This window comes from Taeniopygia guttata, chromosome 1 (assembly GCF_048771995.1).
Source record: "Taeniopygia guttata chromosome 1, bTaeGut7.mat, whole genome shotgun sequence".
Taxonomy (NCBI): domain Eukaryota; kingdom Metazoa; phylum Chordata; class Aves; order Passeriformes; family Estrildidae; genus Taeniopygia; species Taeniopygia guttata.
Window position 1 is genome coordinate 39,662,906 of NC_133024.1, and position 21,485 is coordinate 39,684,390.

The 21,485-nt window shown below is 35.1% G+C and overlaps 1 protein-coding gene across 14 annotated transcripts in view; it reads left to right on the top strand.

The window, feature by feature from the left end:
* Positions 1-21,485, top strand: part of CNTN5 (contactin 5) — a 592,916-nt gene that overhangs the window by 157,076 nt on the left and 414,355 nt on the right. The window contains exon 1 of one of the 14 annotated variants that reach the window (XM_041719777.2): positions 1,244-1,598. The exons of the other annotated variants lie outside the window; for them this stretch is intronic. The gene's annotated coding sequence lies outside the window, so the exon portion shown is untranslated. Of the gene's footprint in view, positions 1-1,243; positions 1,599-21,485 lie in introns of those variants that run through there. 14 annotated transcript variants of the gene reach the window in all.

The following is a 21,485-nucleotide window of genomic DNA, read 5'->3' on the forward strand; positions in this document are numbered from 1 at the left end:
CATTTTCATTTTGTCTTCTGGATTGTACTTCAGTATCTACTTCAGTGAACAGCATGTTCCAATTCAAAAAGTAATGATTAAATAAAAATAAAATCAGTGGCTTTTGTAGTATGGCTCTTGGACTCCTTGAAAAACACAAGTATTGATTGGTTAAAAGTGCCAATAAAAGACTTAACAGTGAAAAAATCAATAAAAACCACATTCTTATAAAAATTTGTATAGCACAATAACAATAGCCTAAAGTAAAAACATGTATGTACTGCTGTCTCAGGCATTTTTTGCCAAATGTTTTCCTGGACCAGGGAGTGAACAGTCAAGAGCTGTTTCTGTGACCTTGGTAGTAATTTTATGACTAGTTGGATGAAAGTACTTGAATCCATTGGCTTTCTCCCTTCAATCAGCTGAAAAAATCACTTCTGTTATTCACAGTCAGCTTGGGGTCTCTTAATCAAAATCCACCATCAATATTTCCTCATTATATGTAGCATTCGGAACTGTGTGGTTGCTGATTTGGGCTAATTCTAAAATGTCTGCTTTGTAAATATGAAACCATTCTAGAGAGTGTTGTTTGGTTATGAATAATTCAGTACCCAACGGTTTACCCCGTACATTATCTAGAAATTTTCATAAAGAGAATTTCCTAAATCCTAGTAGTGAGTAGTAATTTGTAGAGATGAGCAGCAGTTTTTTTTCTAAAAAACCTTATCTGGAATCAAACTCTCAAGCTCTTTAAATAAGATTATCAGTTTCCATATGTGTAGAGTCAAGTTAAAAGCCTTCAACAACAAAAAGAATAATTTAAGCAAACTGTAATGAAAACATATTTATCCATCTGAATTCCACAATCAATAATTATTTACTCTACTCTACAACAATGTAGCATGGCACATTTTTCTCCATCAGTATATTTTTCTCCAAGGTGAGTATGAGAGTTTAATCCAAAATCTTGGAAGGAGGTGTGAGATATATAACCTTTATGTCATATATATCTATGTCAGAGTGAATCAGGAACCAGAAGCTGCATCTTTGCAATACAAGGTTGGACTAAAATAGTGTGTTCTACAGTGCAACTGCTTGTATGAGAACCAGGGACAAGATCACGAAAAAGAGATTCCCTGTGCAACAGCTGTAGCCCACAGAACTTTCTCATTTCTATGTTTTTGCTGCCTTAAAAAAAAAAAAAAAAAAAAAAAAGCCACTTTTGGTCTAGAATGTAGTGGCTAAAGTATTAAACAGTCCAACTAGCAAATCTTATGCTATCATAAGTCCTATCTCCACATAACCAATCCCTAAAAATTCAGACGAGAAGTGAAAAGAAATTCCAAAGAAAAAGTAGCAATCCTTTTAGCAACAGAAGTCTATTTTCTCACAGATTTGACTTCTGTACAAACTTAAACATGTCTGTAAAGGTATTAACTGATACAGATAACACTTCTCGATGCTGAAACCTTTATAACACCTTTGCACATATTGCAGTATTTGAAGTCCAGTCCAGAAAAATGTTTGTGACATGTTTCCCCCATCTGTTCTCTCATTAGGTTCACTGACAAAACTGCTCTCTTCTTTTCACCTAAGGAATATCAATTTTGACAGAATGTGTGAGTTCTTAGTAACTTTGTGATTTTTACTTATCGGTTTTATTTGAGAGATATTGACCATGGGTTGAGCAGAAGAGGAAAAAGGCATACAAATATGAACTAAAAAGCTGCACACAGAAACACACACTCATGAAAAATGATCGTATTTCTTCAACTTTTAGTGAGAGAAACTTACTGAGAGTTTCCTCCCTATGATGCCCACAATTAAAGTTGGGTTACAACTTGCTATAAAACATCAGAAAATTAGTCTGTAGTCAGCTGAAACTTCCAATGAACAGGGTCTCTAGTTCTCTTCTGTTTGAATCTGACTACTTGAACTAAACTTCAAAATATTTTATACTCAATTTGTTTCAAGTGCAGTATTTAGTTTGTGTGGCCTAGTTTTGGGGGGCTACAGGGGTAGCTTCCATGAAAACCTGCTGGAACCATGTCCAGCAGAGCCAATGCCACTCAGCTCCAGGATGGAGATGCTGCTGTCCAAGGCTCAGCCTATCCAAAATGATAGTAACTCCTCTGTGATAACATGTTTAAGAGGGAAGGAAATTTATTTCATGGATTAATTGCAGCCAGAGGAGACCAGGTCAATAATATGAGAGAGGAGCAGATCTGAAGACACGAAAGGCAGTGGAATAGGAGGAGCAGGAGGTGTTCCAAGAACCAGAGCTGAGGTTATTTCCCTGCAGATCAATGGCGCAGACAGTGGTTAGGCAGTTGTGCTCCAAGCCCATGCAGATCCATGGGGATGAAGAGATCCACCTGCAGCATCTGGAGGACACGCACACTGGAGCAGGCAGATGTCTTACAGGAGGCTGTGACCCCATGGGAGGCCCCTGCTGGACCAGGGTCCTGGCAGGGATATGCAGACCTGTGGAGAGAGGAGACCATGCTGGAGCAGGTTTCCTGGTAGGACTTGTGATCCAATGGGGATTCCACATTGGAACAGGTTGTGCCTCAATGACTGCTCCCTGTGGAAGAGGGACTCACATTGCAGCAGTTCTCAGAGACCTGTTGCTTGTGAGCTGGATTCACATTGCAGACATTCATGGAGTACTGTCTTCCATTGGAGGGACACCACACTGGAGCATGGGAACTCCTTTCCCTGAGCAGTGGGAGAAACCTTGAACTGACCATAACCCCCATTCCCTGTCTTCCTGCACCACTGAGGGAGGAGGTAGACCTGAGAAAAGAGGGAGGAGGGGAGGGAAGGTGTTTTTAGGATTTGGGGTTACTTCTCATTATACTTCTGTTGTTTTGTTAGTAATAAATTCCATTACTATCCCCAAGCTGAGTTGGCATTGATTGTGATGGTATTTGGCAAGTGGTTTTGACCACTCTTTATCTCAACTCATGAAGCTTTTGTTATTTTCTCTCCCCTGTCCACTTGTGGAGAGTAAAGATGCAGTGGTTGTGGTGGGTTCCTGACATTCAACTAGGGTCACCCCACTGAAACTATTAATTTAATCAATTTCTAAGCATAGATACAGACCTATAACTCATGCTCTGATGATGACAAATATTATGATTGTCAAATATATATTGATGTTGATGCATACTCATTATACTGTTTCGATTTCACTTTTGAAGCCAAATTTTCTTTTATTATTTTTAAGCTAATTCCAATTTCTGCTTTATAAAAACTCATTTTTCATGTTAATAGAACTCCATCCCAAAATCTTGTATGCAGGTAAAACGGGAGTATTTGAAAGGTTAGAAGAAGCAGATTTAATCTTTTGTCTTTTCTTTTTTTTTTGCTTAAAATAAAAGTATTGTTATACATGTAAATGAACCAAGTATTTATGGGAAATTAAGTGCTCAGGTATCTGCAAGTAATTTTTCAGTACTCATAAGCATTTTTTTCAAGATTACAGTAGCATTTAACCACATTTATAGTATATTAAATGTCTTAGTACAATTTAGCCAAGCACATTCTTCAACATTTCCCATAGTCATGCTTTTCTGGAGAGAAAATAATGAATATCAAAAGACTAATTTAGCTAAGAAAAGCGTAATGAGAGAATATCTGGAATGTAAATTCAGAGTAATTCTAAATTTGGTATAACACTTTAATAATTGATCAGTTATTTGGAGTGATAGATTCTTCACTTCTTGAAAGAAAGTCTTGCTTCATAACAGCACAGGCCCATTACATTTACTGCAAGAGTAACTGGGTTAGAGTGCCTGCGTTATAGATGTGGTCGCACTTTATAATTTAATGGTCCTTAGTGGATTTAAGATGGAAAGTTCTCTAACATGCAGATATTTTTAAATGCTTTGAACTACAAAGTAATACAGTGGCATAATGTCTGTAGATATAATAAATAACAACTACCCACATAGTGTATTAATAAAAGATTTGTGTACACTGTTTTCTTAGATATTTTCCTCATCAGTGTTTGCTCTGCACAGGAAACACTCATCTCCTTTGTATGTTTTTGCCTCCCACAAGTTCATCAGTGTTTCAGTTAGCAGGATAATAACACTGGCTCTGTGGAAGCACAGAGCCTCAGTCCAAGATTAATACAACATGCTCATTAGGATTATTTCCTTTTATTTTTCAATTTGGGCTCTAGGACTGTCAAATCTCTCACTTTGATCTTCACTAAATTCACTTTAACAGCTTTCTAAAAGTTCTATTAAAACATTTTTAACTTAAAAGAAGGATTTTTTTCAGTAATGTCATTAATCTTAATCAGAATTTATTTACACTATTCACAATTTCAGAAATATGTTACTTGAAGAATAAAAAAATACACATTTCATTATAACCTAAGTTGTGAGATACCTGAATGGTTAACCCTTAATGGGTGCACTGAGTTTTTATAGAATATATTAATTAGAAAATCACAAAGCTCAAATGTTTGACCTCTGGGCGAATTTACAATATATCAGATCTATAATGATCCTGAAAACAAGCTGTGCAAATTCCTTTCACTTCATAGCAATTTAAGATACGGATTCATGCCCAGGCTTTTTTACTCCTAGGTTATTCTTATGGTTTCTACTTACAGGTTGTCTGTTAGTATTGTAGAAAAGTGTGTGCTGTCAGTATAAAACAATGTCTGTACTGCTTCACTAATATGCTATGATTTCTGGATGATATTCAGCTGGTGACTTAAATGGGGTATAGGAGAACTTAAATGAAATTTAATTCTAAATAAAAAATACATTCTTCAGGCTAGAGTATTAATAAAATTTGAAAGAAAGACCAATCATTAAAAAAAAAAAAAAAAGAATGCAGAGGTTGGAAATTAAATCTGACAGTTCAGGTATATTACCGATAAAGAAAAGTCTAGTATTCCAGTCTTTACTTTTGTATCTTCATCTTATTAGGTTTTTATATCTACGTTTTTATAGTTACATTTCTATACTGGATGGATGGTTACAGAGTGCTAGTAAGAAAATTTAGTGAAAAATATTATTATTACTCAGATCAATGGTGAAGTTACACCATTCATATTAAGACATAGAAAGAAAGGATTTCAAAAAATACCTTGGTTCACTCTTGACTTTGTTGTGCCAGTGGGAATTTGTAACAATTGCAGTTTGTCAGCCCGAGCTGAAGCTGAACATGTCCATAAGCAATCATACCTGAGTAAGATCTTTGACTAATAGTCTCACTGCATTTCAATAATGTTTGCTCTTCAAGATCTGTCTGCTTTACAATGCATTGTGTTCTCTGACCATAGCATATGATATACTATTTGTGTTGTTTGTGTGTGCTTAGCTTTCAGAAAAGTGAACATAATCAGAATAAGCCATCTTTAATTAACTAAAGATTGCAATGAAAGGATCTAGTTCTATGGATTGAATGAATAGTTTTTCTATTGGTTTATTGTTTTAATAATATGATCAGGAATTCTAACAGAACACTTTCCCAAAACATGGAAGTGCTGCTTTTCTTTAGCAAATAGATGTGGTCTGAGTATGGTGGGCTAACATGAGAATAAGAGTGCCTTCTATTGGTAAGGTTTTGCCATTTGTTCTAATAATTTATTCATTCTGAGAAAGAAGCAGGTGAAACTAGAGAATGGAGATAAATAGCAATGGATATACACTGAATTGGGCTGTGATTGTGCAAATGAGTTCAGTGTAACACTAATGTTCAGCTATCATTCAAGTGACATCTTCATATGCTATTATGTGCTCTTGAGATGTAAAATATTAAAGATATAATGCAGAAGACCTATTTCTCAGCAACAATTGCTTTCTATACTATATTCAGATATCCTTCCCTTATGAGTAATAATATAAAATATTTATGTATATTTTGGTCTTTCACAGTAACAAAAAATTTAAGGAAAAATTTTAATGAAAGATCTCTGCATCAAAGATTTCTGGAAGATGTGAAGATTTTGCAAGATTTTTGCCCTGTTTCTAAGTCTGTTTTATTAGATCATTTTCTCTAGCTTGTGTCTCAACCCAAAAAATGTTTCCTTTATGGAACTAAATATCCAAAACCCAAGAGTTTGGAATTTTTACATAAAAATTAATGTAATCAACTTCATTAATTTTATTTTATTATGTAGAGGCTTGGGCTGGAATAGAGTTCACATGGAGCTGTGTTTTGGATTTGTGCTGGAAACAGTGTTGGTAACACAAGGATGTTTTAGTCACTGCTGAGCAGATCTTACACAGAGCCAAGGCTTCTTCTGCTCCTCACCCCACCCCACCAGAGAGGAGGCTGGGGGTGCACAGGGAGTCAGGAGGGGACTCAGCTGGGACAGCTGACCACAGGGACATTCCATGCCACAGGGCATCATGCTCCATGTATAAATCTAGGCAGAAGAAGAAACTGGGGACGGGTGGGGAGTGGGAGCATTCAGAGTGATGGTGTTTGTCTTCCCAAGTCGCTGTTACACATGATGCTTTTCTGGGAATGGCTGAACATCTGCCTGACCATGGGAAGTGGTGACTGAATTTGTTGTTTTCATGGACATGGGTGTCACCACATATATGTAGCAAACAAAAAATAAAGAAAATAGAAAAACAGACATGCAAAACAAGTAATCCATCGGTAAATATTCAGAAAATGTAATTATCATACACATTGAGACTTTAAAACCTTCCATACTTATTTGAGACTTCAAAACTTTCCATACTGATTCTTTATCTCCAATTACAACATGTAAAAAGTTATGCTTATTTCTGTGGTAAGGAAATCAAACTAGTGATTGACATGTTAACGATATTTTTTCATAGGTGGCCTGCTATTAAAATAATCAGCTTTTTTGATAAGGCCTAGGAATCAGACTCCATTTAAAAATAATAATTTTGTAAGTTCATGCCTTTTGCTTAGCACCTGTGGGAGCTAGAAATATATACTGACATTGGTTCTTTTAACGTTTGATAGATTTTGGTGGTCTCATGAGCTGTAGATTCTGAATTCTGTATATTATTTTGACATGATGTAGAAATCAAATCTTTGTCTTCACAGGAAAGGTTACATTTTAGCAAATATATTGCAATCAAAACTTTGATACACCTGGAAAGAGAACACTCCTTATACATATTGTTCATGTATCTAAAATTTTAATGTTTAATCATAATACAACATTATTATTTTTTTATTAATTATAATTATTATTAATTTATTTGCAGTGATAAACACTTGTATTTAGTAGTATAATTTAGATAAATGCATAGAAACTTCCTAGCACCTACTCCTTGGTAAAAACCTTCCTAATTTTTCCCTGCATTTTGACAGGTTCAGATTTCCTTAAAAAGGAACTTAAAAAGAGTTCATCAGCATTTTGTGTTTCCATGTAAAAGACTCTGATACTCTGATAAGAATATCTTCTTACACTGAGTCCACCTAGATATTTTCCTTTTTCCTTTTTCTTCACTTGTTGTTTTTTTTATTTTCTTTGTTTTTTTAATGTTCTTAAAACATAAATTGCTTGGCTTGATCTCCATTTATTTCATCTTAAGTATGGCTATCTTCAGCCATTACCTACTGAAGTTATGTATTAGGCTTCCCCAGCACTGATTAACATCAATGTAATTATGTTTCCCTGGACTAATGTTCATTATTCATTCAAAACATGGATTTGTTTTAGCTTTATGGCACGTAATCATCACAATTAAAGAAATTGCACAATAATAGCCTGACTACTTGAAAGTTGTTGCCATAGCTAATACAACGTAAAATAAGCTCAGCCAAAATCAAAATAAACAGCTCCAGACTACCAAGTCAGTACAAAATCTGTGGACTTTTATTGGTTGGAGTGAAATGGTATTTGATAGGATACAGATGACTTTGCTAATAAATAATCAACTATTTTAAAGACTAATTATTACCCACTACAAAAGTAATGGTGATTAAGTCTGGTTTAGCTTTCCCAGGAATATTCTTAAGTTGATCCTCACCTATTAACATTAAGCGGTATTTCAGAATGTGTTTATTACTGTATATTAGCTGATAAATTTGTAAGATATCATCTAGTTTTCTTTCTGGTGTTTGGACCATTAGAATGTCATGTTCAAGGTCAGAAGTATAAGTATTTAATTTTTAGAGTTTTTGACAGACTCAACTGTAACTGTATCAAAATTATATACAGTGCTTTGCATCTCTTCCCAAGCAAATGTAAATGCTTCAAGGGAGCAGAATCTTTAACTTTCCAGTAGATGCTGATAATTTAATAATGGAAAATATTTAATTCTTGAAAAATGTCTTCCCCATGATATCACAATGGTCTCCTTGGTTCTGGACTGTTACAATGAACCCTTGGTTCCATGATATTCCATGATGTCACAATTGTCTCCCTGTTTCTGGACTGTAACAATGAACCCTCCTAATATTTAAGGTGCATTTTATCTTCCTTGAGTATTTTTTATTATTAATATTTATGACCTATACATGAATTGCAATTTAGTCACAGTATTTAAGTCATATGATTTCTTATTAATCTGTCAATGTTGTAAGAAATGAATGAGAGACAAGAGGTTGTGAAAGAAAAATCAAGATTCAAATATTTCTGAATGTTTTTTCTGTAGTTTTGGTCTTTTTTTTTTTTTCATTTTAACAACTGCATTGTGTTTTCTTACTTGATACTAAAGTGACTTACTAATTTCTCACTGAAAATACACATTTTACATGTCCTTTTTCATAACTAACAGAATGCTATAACTAACAGGCAGAGAGGCAAACCTTTTGGGTAAAGAGAGATCTAGGTCACAGAAAAAAAAGTGAGAGCTAATAAAGAAAGTCATAGGTACCTGACTTACAAAGGGAGGTACCCTCTGGAACACAGACAATTGACTAACAAAGAAATGGAAAACAGTGTCAAAGCAACAAAACTTTACCACTTACCTTGAAAAATGTGCAGGATGACTAGAACTAAAAAGAGGAAAGCTGACTTAGGGTTTAAATTGCAGAGAGAAATAAGTTCTATCAAACAAAACCTGAACATAACCTGCATGTTCCTAATCATGTTTTTTCACACAGAGAGAGGAAATAGAAGCTCAGGGTAGAATGTTCTTCATGTTCTTCCCTGTTTCCTTTACCTTATCTTAAAATTTGTATAGTCACTAGAAATGGCAGAGCATCATCCCATATTTGATGGAATGCCTACAGGTTTTTAAACCAGGGCTGATCTTCAGTTTGCCCAGTACATGCACTGGCAGTGTCTGAGTAACCAAAATGGAACCCTGGATGAGCATCCAAGGGCTGTGGCAGACGAGGAACAGGGCAACTGCAGCAATGCAGTTTAGGCCAGCACTTCTATTAAATAAATTGTTAATCAAGCACCATCCTTAATGGACTGAATAATGCTCAGTATAAGAAGGTCGGATGGCTGTTTCGCCTCCAGGTGCACCAGGCAAGATTGATACATCTTTAAGGTATAATATACATAGAACACAGAGAGAGAGGTAAGTGAAGACCTTGAATTGACAGCCTCATGTGGGAACGCAAGAAGTAAATTCCACTAGAAGATAATTGATTCTTCAGGGACCTTTACCTGTCAGATTCAATAGTAGGTTGGAAAATGCTGCTGCTTTTTTAAGGTGCAACTGAAAGAAACAGAGTGAAAGACAGATACCTACAATATGTCCTTTTATTATGCAGTAGGGTTTTTTTTCAGTAAGATTAAGCTGTGCTGAACCAGATGTCCCAGTGGTATTTCAATACTCTGTGGCTAAACTAAACCTCAAATAGCTGTTTATAATACATAGGACTCTGAGATCCTTATGAATATGGCTTAATAAACAAAGAAAGTGCTAGAATAATCTAAACAGTCAACAGCCCTACAGCTGTATTCTTGTATCTTTTCAGCATACTAAAAAAGTGTCATAATAAAAAATAGACAAGCCAAAACTAACTCCAGCATGAAGTTGAATGTGTAAAGAGGCTGCTTCTAAACTATTAAGAGCATAAGCTCTTTGAGAGTAAGGGCTCCCTGTGGATGTCTCCTGATGCCTTAAGTTTTAGCTTTCACATTTTCCAGATTCTGTACTGCATCAGTAGATAACTCAGAACTTCATATAAAGTGTTAACATGTTCTCCTCACAGTTTAGTCAGACAAAACAATCCTTTTCCAGCTGGAGAACCAAGGACACAGTTGCAGCTTTAGGCTCAAGAAGTATAAACAACAGCAAATTGAGGGGAGCAATCCGGGAGAACTGGACTTCATCACCTGAAGCTGTAATTGGACAATTAACTCCAATATGTAAATGAACCAAAACTTATAAAAGTGTGAAAATTTGTGACCCGGGGTCCATCTTGGGTGGAGCCACGACCAGGCTGTTGTACTGTCCAAGGTGTATCCTTTGAAGTCCTTTTTAATACATACCTACTTGATTCCATTACCTATATCTAACTTCTGTTCTGGGTAACCTCTCCAGGCATCACTCCCAGCACTGGTCCCAGTCCCCACTTGTGATTAGACATTGAAGAACTTGGAAGAACTTTCTTCTACTGATTTCAGTCTTCATGTAGGGACTGACAACATGCATTCCTCTGGGCCTTAATTCTGATGCTCTCAATGTTTGGTCTCTTCAGGAGACAAGGGGAAATGCATCTCTCTTTTGCTCCTGTCATTATCTCTTTTTTGGTGCAGAATATTTCATGTGTCATAGAAGGTCTCTAGAAAATATTTTTTTTCAATTAGATTATAACAAAATTTATGCTTTATTTTCAATTATTACAATTGCAGTAATAAAGTATTACATATATTAATCATTAAAAATATTTGCAAAGTATTTCTAAGCCTTTAAAAAATATGATTTATCATAGTATGAAGGAAATTAGGCTAGAGGAAAATTTCTTATTGATTTTAAGTAATTTGTCTTAAACTATTGTAATAAAACACCTGAAAAAAAATCCAAATGAAAATAGATTTTCCATGACGTTCTTTCTGACCCATGGGAAACTTTTTTTTCAAATGGTTTTTGAAGCACTAAAGGTAAATGAAAATCTCAGACCTTTCTAGGGTCTGTAAAATCTTTCATCATTTACAAAAGGTTCAAAGTAGTAGTTTAAATTTCCCAGTGACTAGGAGTAAACTACAGGGGTTTATTTGTCTAACACTACAACTTTGGAATGATACCTGACTTTTTCAATTTGAGAAGAAGGTATTGCAAGATTGCTGACATAAATGAGGGTATTTGCAAAAAATATCTTCATTTAACTAATTACATTACTTTGGGATAAATATGTGGGAGGGAACCACCTTCACAACAAAAACACCTTCATGTAGTCTAAGAAAAACTAGAGGGTTTTGCGCAGGCTGACAAAATGAGGTATGCTTTCTTAATGGAAGGTAAAAATCCTTCCCTGGAATCAGTTTCAGCCATTTACATTCATTCAAACATGAATTCAAATTAGTGTTCCTGAAAGTTCTTCCATGTGAGCACCCCAAGTCCCAAATACCACCTGAGAAAACTCTGTAGCAAGTCATCCTACAGTGTCTAAGTTAATTGCGGTTTTGTGTTATTCATCTACCTCTACTGAAATCAATGAAAGAAGATTCTGTGTGTTAGCCAACAGCTGTAATGTCATTAGTAATTTCTCTTCAGTACCCTATTTGAATCAATAAGGGGCCAAGAGGTCTTGACAAGGTATATTTTTTCTAATATTGATCTTGATGACCAAGCTAGTGCCCTCAAGTCTAACCATTGATCCTAAGAGACAGAACTCTCAAGCTGGAGGCTAACTTTATGCTATTAAACACATCAGAATTTGTAATTAAATAAAATGTCACACTGTCATATTTTTGATCACAAGAAAAAGGAATAGCATGAAGTGTAGAGATACACTAGAGATATGTACCCTGAACTTAATTACTGGTTTTATGGACAACATTCATATTTGAATCAGGTTCACTAACATTCCACTATATATGGAAGTTGATATCCTTCTACTTTTTCTCAATTAAAATTTTTAAGAAAGTATTTTATTAACTTGGTTTTGCTTTCATTCCCTGACTATATTTTCAATTAATTTTTTGGGAGTCTCAATCTGAATACATTTTTGAACAAATTTACCCATTTCAGCTGGCCTGTCTTTTATCATTCAAGGACAAGTAATTGTTAATATTTCTCTATTCACTTCATTTTAAAGTAAGATGAATGAAAACATGCAAAAGATATCCAGAGCTGTTGACTAAACATGAATATCTGAGAGTCCAAATAGAATCAGTTTCCTAAAACTCAAGAACAATTTTTTCTTACATATCTTGGAACACTACAGCACTTGTTCACTAAATATGCAATACGAATGTCTGGGTGCAAAGATATCTGCTGGCTTTTAGGAAGATCATAATAACATGCTGCTTAAAGCACATTTAATATAGCTAGCAAAATTTTTGGAAAAAAAATATTAATTTATGACAGAACTCTGATTTATAGTCAAGTTCCAAAGACAGAAACTGATTTCTAGTCCTTTGATAACCTGACTGTGTGATTGTGTATGTTAGGGATTAGGCTATAAACTATGGCTGATGCATTATATGTTCTAAGAAACTCAGTAAAAGAGAGGTGTTGTCTCAGAAAACTTGTTGCTCAAATTAAAGAAGAAAACAGAAGCAGGGAAAAGATCCACAGGGATGTTTAGGAAAGACTCGTATTAAAAATTAAGATTAAATAGAGGTCATTTCTGCCAATTGCCTGCCTAAATAAGGACTAACCAGCTTCTCAAACATGTACAACCCCAGTCTAAAAATTAATAGAAGTCACCCAGTTTTGATACAATAGGTATTGAAGTCTGAAGATACTTAAATGCCAGCACCGCACATGAGTACTGCACTTTGTAATTCAGTAGTCCAGCTGGAGATGACAGGCTCATAGATGGTAGCCCTGTCTTCATTTGCCTGAGGTCACACAGGTTCTCCTTAACAAAACAGGAAATTTAAGAAGTAATTCTTACCCCAAAGGCTTTGCTTTCCAAAACTCATTATCTGCATTTCAAATTTCAGCTTTACTTGGCTTAGGTTTCATAGGAATTATACTGAAGTATCTTTGTTTCATAATTTAGTGGAATGCTTTGTTTTCAAATATTTTAAAGTGTTATTTTCATTACATTGTCTTACCAGCTATTATTCAGTTTATAGTAAGCTTTTCCTCAGCAAATTTTCTGTCTGAAAACACATATTACAGTAGAATTCTAGATTATCTCTGAAAATATCAGTGAAAATATTAAAATGAATGAATTCATTAGCTAACTCTAAAAAAATTTTACAGTACATTTAATTTATTATATAATGAATACTTGACAAAGAAAAAGTATGAGAAAATAATAGGTATATTAATAGATAGATGCCTACATAAAAACGTGCAAGGAATATAAGGTTTGCTATAAGGATTTATCATTGCTATAGAAATGTACTGGGACTGTATTTAGGCTTTCATAGTTTCTAGTTTAAAACACTGTTACTTTCTGCTTTTACTTGCATTTTCTTTGCCTTGCAAAACTTTGCCTATGGCAGTTAATGTACCAGTTTTTAGGTCAAAGGAATTTGCAAAGTTTCAAGAAAATTGAAGAAAGAAAGGATTATAAGTTATTAAGATTTCACCAAACTGAAAAACTAAACCTAGTTAAAGTTTCTATAATTTCTTGAAACTCAGTGGTGACTTTTAATTTAAATTTTATGTTTTCCGTGGACTTAAACCTCAACACTTATATTCCAGATAACTGACAGTATATATACATCGAGCCTGCTCAAATTAATTACATATCCCTTTAGAGCATAAAAATTATCATACTATCAGCTTTTTGGTTGTGATAGCCTGTCAGGGCTGTCACCATTTCTAAATGTAAATTAATTTCTAAAAGCTCTCATAAAAATAATCACGTCTGTTTCTTTTGGATAACTGGAAAATGAATTTTTGAAGATTTACCTCTTTTTTCCTGAACTGTTGTGAAACTGCACTGAAAAAGTACATTGCACATATTACAAACCATGATGAAATATGGCTTGGCTAATGACAGAAAAGAGGAATTCTGTGTTAATCATGATTGACTGCGACTGAGGGATCAAAATTTAGGAGATTTTAGTTTATTGTTTTCTAGCTTTGACTTTAAAAAGTAAAAATGCATAAAAAGTAGGAAACTGAATGAAATGTTAAAAACTACTGTTTAAATATACAAGAGATTTTATTCAAAATGTATAGCCATGTAAAATTCCATCTTGTATTCTTAGTATTGTCATTAATTATGAAAACGACTACCTAAAAGTCAAATAATCTGAAGGCATTCTGAAAGAGAAAAGAACCACAATATTGGATATAAGGTGCATAGTTCAAATCTGATACAAGTAGTTTTATGCTGCTATAGGTATTTAACATCTCTCCCCACAGTGAATCTAAGGAAAAAGATGTGCTATGAATTCTGAGAAACTCAAGTGGCAATTGACAGAGTTAAAGATGGTGGATATATGTGACAAGACAAGACTGCTTTCAGATTCTAAACAGCTTCATCAAAAAAAGGCGCATACTTCAAATCTTGCTTTTTTGTTTGATCCACAGTTGCATATCCAATGCTAAAAATAAATCATATCCTAATCAGTTCATTCTATTAATACAGATGCATATAACCATAACTCTACAGTAAGCAGAGAAAAAAATAAATTCTTCAAACATTAAAAAGGTCACAGTAATCTCAATATAGATTTATGGAGGTAATTTTTAGCAAGTCGTGGTTTTATCCATTTGGGTTATATTCCACCCAAAGATAATCCTTACACAGCTTCAACTCCAGTCTACTTAAAAGATTTTAATTCAGGCAGGATTAATAGAAGAGAGCAGTACAAAATTAAAATTGCTTTTAAAGGAATAATATAATCTCTTCTCTGTTTAGAATGTATTTGATATTCTTAAGTATGATGTTCCCATTTTGAAGCATAACTGCTTCCATTTAACTTCATACATGCATACTAAATTTCTGTTATTTTCTAAAATCCTTAAATTAAATGTTTTCTTAAGACAAGACAAAGGTCGCCCCTTTGTGAGCACAAGATCATCCGTTGAATCAGCTCCCAGGTGTTGTTAGCTACCTTGGAACATGTGTGGTACTTATGGTTTATGTACAACTTGTCGAAATACTGAGAATTCCTATAATAACATGGATATTAGGAAAAGATTCTTCACCCAGAGGGTGGTTGGGCACTGGAGATGGTTCTCCAGGAGGGTAGTCCCATCATCAAGACTGACAGAAATCAAAAAGTGTTTGGACAATAAGGCACAAGGTGTGATTATTGGGGTGTCCTGTGCAGGGTGCAGAACTGGATTTCAGTGATCCTTATGGGTCCCTTCCAACTCAGGATATTCTATGACTCTTTGGTATAGCAGCCACTCTTCCTGTGCCATTTGCAAACTTGATGAGAATATTATCACACAATCATTAATTAAAGTATTAAAATGGATTGGACACACTATTGACCCCTGGAGTACACCACAAGTCTCTGGCCTCCAATTAAATATTTCACCAGAGATCACCACCACAATGGTCTGCCCATTCTGTCAGTTTTCATTTCATCCCAGTTCATTCAGCCCATATATTAGCAGCTTATCTTTGAGGCTGTGAATGTGTTGCTGAAGTACAGGTAGAAAATTGCCATTGCTCTCCTCACTTCTGCAAGGTCAGTCATTTCATCGTACAAGTTTATCAAGATGGTCAAGCATGACTTCCCTTTCGGGAAGCTATGCTGACTATTCCTGATGATTTTCTTGTCCTTTATGTGCCTAGAAATAGTATCCAGCATTAGCTAATCCATAACCTTCCCAGAGACTAAGGTAAGGCCGAATGGTCTGTAGTTCTCTGAGTAGGCTGTATGTTGTTGGAAGATTAATATTAGAAAAATTGCTAAGACTTGTGTAACAAGATGGACTGGAGAGATCTTTACTTGCATGCACAAATAACATTATGACTTTTTCAATAACATATCAAAGCAACTCTGAATATTTAAGAGTTCCAACACTAAGAGGAAGAGCAGTATTGATTTGCAAGCCATTAAGAATGAAAAAGGGTAAAGCACGAGAAGCACATAGAGATGTTGGTATGTGATTAGCTAAGCCAGGTACCTTCGTCTGAATCTATAATTTTTTCCAGATGTACCCATGTCCCCCTCCTTTCATTTTACTTTAACATATATGAACTCCTAAGATTGATGGAGAGAAGCAAGGGAAAAGGGAAATGGAGGAAGAGAAGGCAAAAAGGAAGGTGTTCAGAGCCCCAGGAATGAGGAGAAACAGAGATCTAGTGAGAGTGTTGCACTAGCTGCACACTAACTGTGATTTGAGGCACAGGGCAATGTGGGAAAGAGAGCAAGAGGACAGTTGTGGGCACTTAATAGTCCTGGGGTGATGGAAAGAGCTTCCGTCTTTAGCCCAGTCAAGGCTCACATTACAGGAGCAATGAAAGCAATGTTGGCGGGAGGACACTTATGCTTGTTGGAATAAGGTTTTTAGTAAAAATTAGTGCCTTTAGTATTCATCCCTTCTAGTTCTAAATCTAGCATCTGTTCCAAATCGAACTTTTTCTATCACAATTTCAACATGGTTTTAACGAAGCTGATATATTTAGAAAGTAATTTTCCCATGTTTGAAACATTCAAAGTATGTATCTGCTCCCGATCATCCAATTAGTAAACAAAAAAATATACTCCTCATTAAATTCTTGTATGACTAGCCCTAAAATATATCTCTGATTTTTATCTCATTTTCTCCACTTATACTTAGTTTTCACAGAATCGTGGTATCTATGTGTCATTTCCCAGTGTAACTTACTTTCACCATGGTTTAGGTAGAAAATGCTCTGAATGACATGGTAAAGTCACTGAGGCCACTGTTCAGCCACTGAGCCTTCCTCATTCTGCAGTTATCACAGTTCTGCCTCTCTACCTTTGTCTGCATGAGAGAATAGTTCAGTCGTCTTTTGTCCTTAGTGTTTTTTAGTTACAGGTACTATGTATTGTCTGATCTTTACTCCTGCATTACCTATTCTCTTGTACTGACTTATTAAATAATGCTATTTTCCTTGCTGCTTTAATAGACCACTCTTTTCTAATTAAAGGAGAATGAGAGAATGAGAAGCAGCATGTTTCCAAAGTAAAGGGACAGGCAGGAGACTTAATTTCTTTTACTGTTTAGACAGTGGTTCACTGTTTGACTTTGAGAAAATCACTTAGAAGGTCCAAATTTGCAAGCAGCTGCACAAAGTTTGGGTGTCTTCCTTTGTATCCTACCATAGATTTTTGTTCTGAGACGCATTCAACAGAAAGAACAGCAGTTAAAGGTGATGAGACATGCAGGTACTTGACATATCTGACAATTAGGATAACATTAGAGCATTTCAAAATGAACATCTTAAAACGCTAGGTGATTTCAAGCTTGGTTTTCTTTTTTTTTTTTTTTTTTTTTTAATGATGAGTTGAAAAATATTGTTCCTTGATTTTTCTATCTGCAAACAGAAAATAGCCTTCACAAGATCTGTTGACTGAAAATGCTTATAAAACTTTTCAGGATTGCTTGTGCTATATAATAAGAGATTTCCTCAATCATGTTAGTATTATTGTGTTATACATATTGGAAGCATTACAAACAAGACCAGAGGGAAACTTTGACTCACTTTGCTAGACTATGGCTATTCACCAGGTCTTCTTAAAAACAAGACTTGAGTCAGTCTTCACTGCACACTGATTCACATTATTGTGTGCATTATGAGTCAAAAAGAAGAGAAACACAATTAGTCATAATTCTGTCTTTCCTGTTAGAAAGTGACATATATCTAAGAAAAATCATCTGTGGCTACAAAGCTTAAAGAATACATCCTCTTAGTTAGACTTGAAAATAAGCATTTTTTCCACAATAAAAAATAATCTGAGCAAATAGATGCAACAGAAATTGAGCTCAAAGGAGTTCACTATGAGCTGAGTACTTGCGTTGGCAACCAGAAATGACAGTGAGCTCCTTTCCAAGGGTGTTATTTGATTAAAAGTGATGCAGCAGCAGTGCCAGCAGAAACGTCATGCCTGGTAGAAAGGTGGCCCTATATGTGAACATGAAGATCCCGTTGGAGTGGAGTTGGAAAACAGGTTTGGGTAAGGAACTCTCCCACAGTTTCCTTCTCCCATCAATATACCTATATTTTACTGTGTTGGAACAAGCTTAATTGAATGACAGAACCCTTGGAGGAGACTGCACTATGACAAGACAATATGCATGAAAAAAAGGTGAGATTAAACTCAATGGCAGTATCATGTTCTGTGTTACCCAGGCCAACACAACTTGTGCATGCACAGAAATTGCTAAAGGGGGTTTGTAGGATTCTGTAGTACACAAAGAAACAAAAGCTTTTTATTCCTAAATATTTCTCTACATCATTACAGAGTATCAAAAATACTACAAAAATCAACATCATCAAGAATCCTACCACAGACATCATCACTAGCAAATATAAAAAGTATTGATAAAGTGAATATATATAGCAATTAAAAATCACTATCAATAAAAAAACCAGCTATCAATAATATATTAACAAACGATAGTATGGTGACTCTCAATAGCATCAGCAATCAATCATATAGAAACAATCAATATAAAAAACCCAATAATTAATATAGGTTACTGTGAGTTTTTCATTAGTAAAGCAAATTCTCACCAATATAATAGAAGACACACTTAAAATATATTACTTATATGGATATTTGAGTGAATTAGGTTTCAGAATGGGCCAAATCATACTGAAGTGTAGGACAAATCAGTCACCAAGAGAGACCCAGCCATCCCAGAAATGTTAAGAACAAACTGAAACTACTCCAAAGTGGGCCCAAAGCATGGACCAACAAGTTAACAGTCTGACTTAAAAAATGATTTACATGGAGTCTAGAGTTAGCCAGGTGTCCTCAGTGAGAGTCCAAGATCTTGTAGAAAGTTTGAGAAAAGTAAAAATGTTTAGAAAAGTAAAAATGTGCAGCATAGGAAGTTCTCAGTGAGATAGAAACTCTATTTTGGATAAAAATTAAGTTCTTTGTATATTGTAAAGATATAAAAGGGCATAGGATACACCATTTTGAGCAGCCAGTAGATGCTGTTAATGTCTATTTTTTCACCCAGACCTCCAAAAAAGTGGTGATGTGTCTGTTCCTTCAGCCTAATTTTATTTTCCAGGACTGTGTCCACTTTTTCAGAGTGTAAGTTGCAATTTCTTGAGTTTTGCACTTACTGATGGTATCTCAGAACATCACCACTTTACAGGTTCCTCATCTATACTTTTAAAGAGGCCAGCTGCAGTTTTTCATTATGTTCCTTGTTCCAAGACCCAGTTCCTGTGCTCATGGCTCCCATACCAGCAGGAATTTTTTATTTTAGTACCTTTTCTCTTTCTACACTTTTTGGCTGCCTGCGTTACAAAGTTATATTAGTATTAGTTGTGATTCAGAGCAAAATCCCAAAGTAAATCGTGCAGCACTGTGTTGTTCGCCTTCTGCATCTCCTCATGTTAGAGAAACAGAAAACAGAAGTCAAATATTATGCCACTTACAAATATTTGCAAATGATCTTTAGGAGCTGAGTGTGTGTCCTCAAAGTTTCATCTATACAGCTAAGAATTATCTCCTGCTATATAATTTTGTTCTTTGAAAATCTGCATCTAAGCAATTGAGTTCTTCCCATACTGAACTCTATAGTTTACTGGAAATGACCATTAAAAACCTCATATTTATTGGTATCAGCTGTTGGTGACCTTGAACTTACTAATTCAGGTCTCCATGGTTTTTCTTCTGAAAAATGGACTTTTACTTCTACTGTGAAAAAATCATAATACACTGCAGACAGCACCAGTTGTCTGTAATGTTACAGACACCATGATTATTGTTATAATGCAAGTGAGGGAAGAAGGGCTATTCTGGGATAACATCTTACTGTTTAAGAAGGAAGTATGTAAGTAGGCAGTACAAAATTACTTGTAAATATCAATATATCATTTAAATGTAAAGATGGACGTGTTGCTACATATTTAAGAACTTGAATAAAAATCTCCACTTATATCTACCAGAAGAAACTGTATTACAAAATTATTGTTTTGAAATTACTGAGATATGTGCATATATTTAAAATAAATTCCTAGATTCACAGGCTTTTTGAAAATCTTCCTACTGAAGAAGTCCATGAAAGACAGGGAGGAGGACATGCCCCTTACTGTGTGGTACCTATCATTCCCTTCTTTGAGTAAATAATTTATCATCACTTCAGGATTTGATATTTGTTTTCTAAGTGGAATTTTTTTATTCTAAATATAAATTCAGAATTAGACATAGCTTCACTTGGGCTGACCAGATTGTTGCCCATCACACAAGGACAGAAATGCCTTCACACTTCCAAATAAACCAATAGAAACCCTTTCCTGTGTTACATTTGATTTCTCTATGGGTTGATTCAAAGCAGACATTAAAGCATAATGTGAGATGGGAGAAACAGCTAAGTCATGGAGTAGTTTTATGTGCTTAAACTCTATTTTAAAATGTATTTTTTAAATGCTAGGGCTGAAATATGAGCAGTAATGGCCAATATACTTGATAAGGAGTCTGAGGATAAATTTCTTGTCATTTAGATATCCTGGTATATATACACTGTCTGTAGTCTTTACCTGTCAAAGATACAGTCTTTACAAGACTGTACAGTAACAGAAATAGATTGAAGAAAAAAGAAGACTCTAAATGGAAAACATTGCACTAAAATTCCAAAAGCAGGATTGAAACTCAAATGCGTAGTAGAAATACTTGGGGTTTTTTTTTATAGCAAGCTTATTCTTCAGTGCAACCTACAGTACAAGGCCCCCCAGAGGACATTTAGGAACACAGTAGTCTTTGATCTTAATGGAAACTGTGTTTGCTGAGGATGGTGCTGTCTGCCTTGCAGTCACCAGGTAGTCTGGTTGCACAGCAGGAACCTCTTTCCTGTAATAAAGACACAGATAGTGAAACCTGCTTCATCTGTCTGAGGGAGCCTGGAGTTTCCCCTTGTTCAGTGTAGGAGGTTTTGCGTTTCTAAGAAAAGCTTCTTTCTTCCACACAGCCAATGATGCCATGACACTTTTTCAAAGTAGCTAGGGACTGTGGGCCCATTTGACACAGTAGTAAAAAGGTTAAACTAAGTGGGAGAAAGATCTGATTTGGCCACTTCAAGAGAAAACATAGAATTGTTAAATAGACATGTGAGAACAAGGTAACTCTTTTTTCTGAACCATGCTACATCAGAAACAGTAGATTTGTTTAATAAATTCTGAAGGGCAAGTCGATTGAAAGGATATTTTAATGAACAATAAAGGATTTACCTTTCAACACAGAATGAAATTTTAAAAGGACATAACTTTCCTGTATGAGGTCAAAAGCAGGAGAAAGACCTATACAACTCTCAAACTATTTTTTTTCCAACTACAGCAGGTCACAATCAAAT